The sequence below is a fragment of the Cricetulus griseus genome (assembly GCF_003668045.3).
Source record: "Cricetulus griseus strain 17A/GY chromosome 1 unlocalized genomic scaffold, alternate assembly CriGri-PICRH-1.0 chr1_1, whole genome shotgun sequence".
NCBI classification, from domain to species: domain Eukaryota; kingdom Metazoa; phylum Chordata; class Mammalia; order Rodentia; family Cricetidae; genus Cricetulus; species Cricetulus griseus.
The window spans coordinates 239,330,743-239,337,859 of record NW_023276807.1 but is presented as its reverse complement, the minus strand read 5'-3'; the positions used below and the strand labels follow the sequence as shown (position 1 = coordinate 239,337,859).

Here is a 7,117-nt window from a genome sequence, read left to right as displayed (position 1 = left end):
CTTTGTCCAATGTGTCGAGCTAATTTTACAACAAAAAAGAAACAGAATAGCAGGTTACCTGATTTGTAAGATCTGACCTTTGATTCATAGTAGCACAATTTGGGAGGCTTCAGCCTATGCAGCCCAGAAACTCAGTCCACTTAGATACAGGTGTGACATGCTTGCTAAAGTTACTTAAATTTGATGATCACTCTTACCATATATGATGGCCTATTTGGTAAAAAAAATCTTTCAAATGTAAAAGTTGCTTTAGGATTACATATTCTGTTACAATTGTATACTAGCAGCAGCTTAACTTTTTATTAATGCTGACAATTTGGTATGCATAGATATAATTTGAAACTAGAGGATTTGTAGAGATAAAAATAACACACTCTTGATAAACCGGTGAAAGAGTGATTGTAACCAGAAGCACTTGGTGAATCTGAATAAACCACAAATCATGGCCCTTCAGTATAGCCACAAGTGATGAGCATGCCATTTTCATCCCATGTTATTTTGAACAAAGTGGCCACATACTGTTTAAACCCACTTAAGGGAAATTAAGTAAGTTCACTAACTTTTATAATAGAATTAGCTTAGCTATAATCTTGTCACCAATGAGTATTATAAAAAGAATTTATATAGATTTTAATTTGGACCCTGTAATGGGCATAATTTTAGAATTAATCTGTTATTGTTTTGTGTATTAGAACTTGTCACTAATTATAAAAGTAGAAAATGTTCCAACCCTGTTTTTAATATCTCATTCAATGCAATTCAATATCATTTTCATGAAAATTCTAGGTATTTGATTTAAAGATTTTAAAAGGGAGTTTAAGTGTCCTACAAAGGTAAAGGGGTTCTTTGAGCAAAATGAGAAGTGGGCAAAATCTTAAAATTGCTATCATTTTGGACATACAGTATACATGTATGTCGTTTACAAATACTCCTATGGTTAATGCATTTCAGTTCGAGGTCCTCTTAATTTTACAGTGCTTATTTTATAGCTTTCAAATTTTTAGGATTTCAGTTTGTTTTCAACTGTGGTCCCTCCTTCTAAAGTGAAGAGAGAATTAAGCGAGACTTTTGAATGCCTCATTTGTTTTGTGCATTTTTCACTAGATGTGATGGGAATATTCTAAAGAAAGAATGGAACAATTTGTCATTCTAATTAGGCCATTGTAGAACTTAATTTGCTGAACTGTAATCACCATGTTTTTCAGCTTCTTTCAATGAACATTTCAAGTTGAGAGACAAAAACTACAGTGAAGAAACTATGCAATTGACAGAAACATCTGTGGACTAAAAAGTTTGGGGGTGCAGAGCTGAAGTTAGACTGGCAATAAAAATGCAACTTCAAGTGCAGACGTTGACACTTGCCATCCTACCCATTTCTACTAAATGTTTTGGAATGCAGCGGTTCTTTAACAGGCAATGAGTACAATGGGTCTACTGTGAAAATAATACTCAGAAAGTCTACTTCATAAAAATCCTTCAGGCTGTTGTGACATATACAGTGAAAGCAAGATCTAGACCTTTATAGGAAATCCTCCCTAATATAAGAACAGACAAGAAAGTGACTAAAACATTTTATTTAATGTGACAAGTAAAAAATATCTATGTATAAGAGGTATATTATAACTGAAACTAAAGTTGGCTAGTTTGTGTAAGGAAGAAGACTGACCATAATATTCCTATCTAAATTTTATTTGAGGTCATTTGTAACTTGAGTATATAGAAAAAATAGGAAATTTGAAAGTAAAGCCAATCTAAGGCAGGCAAAAATGATCTTTTGGGTAAAGGATCTTGCCCCCAAGGTTGATAACCTGAATTTCATCCCCATGACCTACATGCTGGGAGGAAGGAACCAACACCTGAAAATTGTCCTCTGATATCTATCTATGTACCATGACACATGCATCATGATATATACTTCAAATACCAAAAAATACTTGACTGCATATAATTGGGGAAAGAGCTCTAAACACAGCATCTTAGTTTCATTAAGGTAAATACCAATGGAATAATCTGATTACTACAACTGTCTACTTTTATTATAGCATGTTTATATTAGTTTTTCTTCAAGCATATTCTTTGTGTGTGAGGTGTGTCCATACATGTACAAGTGTGTGTAATAATGAGAATGCAGGCGTGTGTGTGAAAGTCATAGGCAAATATCAGTGTCATTCCTCCAGAACTAACTGTCTCATATTTTGAGACTGGAGGCTCAAACACTTAGCTAGACTAGCAATGGATTATAGACAATTGCCACCATGCCTAGCTTTTTACATGTACAGTATGACCAAACTTGAGTCCTCATGTTTCAATATGTTAAGATTAAGCTATCCCTGACCTCAAGATAATTCTATAGGTTATTTTATTTAAGAAGATGCTCTTGAAAAATAATAAATTGCGATAAAATATTATGGAAATTTGAAATTGAAAAAAGCTTGCTTTGATAGTATGATATATATTAGATCTAGAGAATTTCTACTGCAATAAAAATGCTCTTTTGGTTGTAAATGACATCCACCAACATCTTGAAGAGCTAGTATATTATGAAACATAATTTGAAATTACTGATTTGTTCATTTCTAGCTAACTATACATACAGCATACCCAGGTATTTGTATGATTGTATTTTAATACTTAATAAATTATTTTGAATACAATATAAGAATGAAGTCTAAAAACCAGAAGAAAGACAAAAGAAATCACTAAAGAAAATTCATAGTTCTTTTTTCTGTAGAGTCATGCTTGGTATAATAGGTAAAGTTAATTTCCTGGCAAGTTTCAAGATTAAAAAGAAGGCATAAGAAATACAAATTATTTGTCACACTGAGATTTGGTATTTTTGAGTGAGACAGTATGGCCTCTGAGTTAATGACAAGGATTTAAGAGCACTGGTTATTTCCTGTATGTTCAATGAAATATATACAAGTCCTGATGGTGCAGTTATGTTTGACACAAATGCAAATTTGCTTGAAAACATCAGAATTTGACTGCATAATCAAGACAATTTTCCTGAAACACAGTAGTAGAGAGAATTCTCATCAAGATATTTTATGACTGAATACCACTGAACAACAGACAGAATTTTAATTTAAAACAGACCTATATTATTCGTCAATGTTAATAGCATTTGTTATTGTTTTTGGAAAGTGAAAATTACTGATGTGAAACTGTTCAGCCTTAAGAGTAATAACACGGTATGCTTATAATTACTAATTGCAGCTATTTTCTATTTTGCCAAAGTAGAACCTAGAAGATTTCATTTAAAAATGGAAAAGGTTTACCTAAATTATTGTGAACTTAGCAAAATATTTATTCAATAGAAGATAGGATGTCATCTACAATTTGTAGTCAGTTATTGGTTTCCTTGTGGACCAGAGATATGGTTTATCAGACCAACAACAGTAACAACTGAGATTCGATGAAAACAATAATTGATATGAAAATTCTCCTGACAAAATACTATAAAAACCATTGTGAAAGATGGAAGTTCTTTCGTACTAGAGAAAGAGCTGTATATTTTGTGAACTAATAGAAACACATAAGCAAATTATGTAAGGTATGTTTAGACTAGGAGTAGTGATGCTTTTTCTGACTGGAACCATGGACAATGTGGCAGAAAAGTAAAAGATGGTTGCTGTTGCAAATATCTACATCTATATCTATATCTATATCTATATCTATATCTATATCTATATCTATATCTATATCTATATCTATATCTATATCTATGTCTATATCCCCTTAAGAAAAAGCAAAGGAAATGCACAGAGTTGAAAGTGAAACTCCTGGTGGATAGTAATTTTATCTATAAAAAAATGGAGTACAATCCCAAGGAATACAGGACTGAGATTCTAATGGCTAGGATGGTAGGAATAGCTGTAACTGCTATCTATGTATCTGCAGGACAGAAATTGGTGTTTGTTGTAAGAATCTGAGATATCGATGGTATAATCCCAAAGGTCTGCAAGGTATTGAAGCTGTGTTGTCTGTGCCAGATCTTCAACAGTACCTTTGTTAAGCCCAACACGACTCCAATTAACATTTCCAGGATTGTGAAATTATAACATTGCATAGGGATACCCCAACTTGAAGTTGGTAAATGAGCTCATCCACAGGCATGGCTATGGCAAAATCAGGAAGAAGCGACTGGTCTTGACTGATTGCTCAACCTCTTGGTAAATATGGAATCATCTGCAAGAAAGATGTAATCCATGAGATGTGTAAAGACATAAAACGTTAAAGGAAGCAAATAACTTCTTGGGGCTATTCAAATCATCTTCTCTATAGCGTGGAATGAAAAAGCAAAACAAACAAAACAGAAAACAAACAAACAAAAACAAAACAAAACAAAACAAAATCTCATTTTGTGGAATTTGGAGATGCTGGCAATACAGAAGACCAGATAAACAGGCTTATTAAGCAGATAGTCTGAGGTGGCCCCTTGGTATTTTTGTTATCTGATCAGTTAATAAGCAGCAAGAGCTTGATAAATTAAAAAACAAAAGACAGACCAACAGTATTGAAAAAAATGTGAACTTTCGCCAGGCATTTGTGGCACACACCTTTAATCCCAGCACCCAGGAGGCAGAGGCAGGCGGTTCTCTGTGAGTTCAAGGCCAGCCTGGTCTCCAGAATGAGTGCCAGGAGAGGCTCCAAAGCTACATAGAGAAACCCTGTCTTGAACCTACCCCCCAAAAAAAAGAAAGAAAAGAAAAGAAGTGAACTTTCTTATTTGCTTAATAATTTGGAACTTTAGAGAGAAAAAATCAAAATTCCATTTTTCCAAGTGAATACAAGTTTCCATATGAATAGCTGTATTCTCTCCATTAACATTGTGTAGAATAATAGTTAATAAATTAAAGAAGACAGAAATGTGCCCTCTTCGGTTTTGTATAACTGTATTTGTGGAACTTTCAATATAAACCTAAACATTTTTATTATTAAAAGGGTCTCAAATTATATATCAAATTAATTTTATAATTTTTGGAGGACACAAAAGGTGAATTTTATGTTGCTGACAAATGATATAATGAGCAGCTGTACCAACAAGATATTTAATCAATTTTTTAGTCTATGTTTAAATCGTTTCAAACATTGGCCCAATTATTCTTTTAAATTTCTTTTGCAGGTATTTTGCTCTATCTCAAAGGTAGTATATTGTTTGATATTTTCTTAACCTGATGCAACACTAAACTAGCAAAGTGACTCACATGTCTGCCAACAACTAACAAGGGCACACACACTCCAACTAGGTAGGAAGGTGATTGGAGACTTCAAATCTACTTTTAAAAATTCTCAAAAATCTTTAAGCCATTAAAGCAAATCTCTCCATAGTGAAAAGTAGAAGACAGTCTACAAATCAATGGCCAAAAAATATATCATTTGGCAGAAAATAGGTCACATTTTTCTTCTTTAGTTTATACTCATTATACACTAGACAGAAGCATAAATAATTTTTAAATCATATTTTAAGGGAATCTTTTATGCTCACAAAGAGAATAATAGTGTGTTTACACGAGACTGCAGTATTCACCAAGTAGTTAGAAATTCACTGCTGTTTATTTATCTGTTCTTCAAATACCAGTATTTGAGGTTCTTTTTTTTCATAAAAAGAGACAAAAATGTGTCACTAAACTGTTGTTCACTATGATTTTCAGATATTACTGATCAGGAAAAAGGGGTTGCTTCTTACTTCTTATTCCTCTATTTATCTTTTACCTTTTCCTCCTCTACTTAAGAATGGCTATCTCTTTACTCTAAACACACACACACACACACACACACACCACACACATATATATATATATATATATATATATATTATATACATATAATTTTAAATATTTGTATTGTCATATATTTATATGACAATACAAATATTTAAAATTATAAAAGCACCCACACCCTCAGAGAGACACATATACACAAATGTAAAATATAAAATCACAAAACCAGCAACCATAACATACAGTTAAAGGACTACATAAGACGTTCTGATCAATGATGCCTTAAGAGATAATGACTGAAATTTATTAAATTTATTAAACATCCATTGCTTAAGGTGTTACCCAATGGTATCAACTGCAATGTTGATTTGTGGATAGTGTAACGTTCAGATTTTTATAAGTATGTTCTAATGTTCACAGAATTACAGAATCACCTGCTGATGCATTTCTGAGAAAGCACTCCAATTTGCATTGTTAGTGTGCTATTTTGTAGCATTTGGAATTTTGACTAAAGTTAGCTTGAGCTTATTGATAAAAGAGGGTCTTTATAATGTCTGGTGAGAAGTAACTCTTAGAAATCATTAGTTTTCAACTCTACAAATATTTATAAGCATTCACAATAAAATACATAGATTTCACATTTTATTATTTTATTTGTGATGTTTTATTATGTGCCATGGACTGTAGGATATAAAATAAATAATAAATAAATAAACAAAAGAAAATAAGAAAATTATAAAAAGAAAAGAAAGATTATTGGTTGTAGAACCCTAGTTTTGAATAAGGAGATGGACAATAAGTAAAATACCTAATGGGACAGATGTAGATTAAATAATTGATCTAATCATTCCTCCCTAAAAGTTGCTGCATATTGACTTCTCGGCTATGAATTGACAATGATAAGGCTTTCCAAAGACCCCTGGTAGGCAATCAAATAAACATCATTAAAGTTTAGCCAAGAACATTTTCTTGGTGCAAAGATAACTTTCATTTTTCTGAACATTTATCTGATAATTGATTGTTAAAGATGAATAATGAGAATGTTGTTATCTCTTGCCTTTGTAAAAAGTCTACCACGTGCTAGAGATTTATGCCAAAATTACCAGAAACATTCATAATTATCTTATAAATTATAATTCTTCTAAAATATTTAAGATGTTTAAATCATTGAAGAAGTTTGAGTTATAAAATGTGTAAGAAACTAGAATTGTGTGGTTATTAAATGAGGAGAAGGCCATATGATCCCAGATCTAAGAAGCAGCAAAGTTAGTCTCCTGTCACTATATTTAAGAATTTTTTGTATAAGCATAAGGAAAAGGAAAACTCTAGATATTATTAAGCTTTTAAAAAAGTAAAAATAAAGTATTTGTCCAGAAAAAAAGAACTTTAAAGCT

The 7,117-nt window shown here is 31.9% G+C and overlaps 1 pseudogene; it reads left to right on the top strand.

Annotated features, from left to right (window-relative positions):
- Window positions 1-3,860: 3,860 nt before the first annotated feature.
- Window positions 3,861-4,429, top strand: LOC113833256 (annotated as a pseudogene).
- Window positions 4,430-7,117: the final 2,688 nt, after the last annotated feature.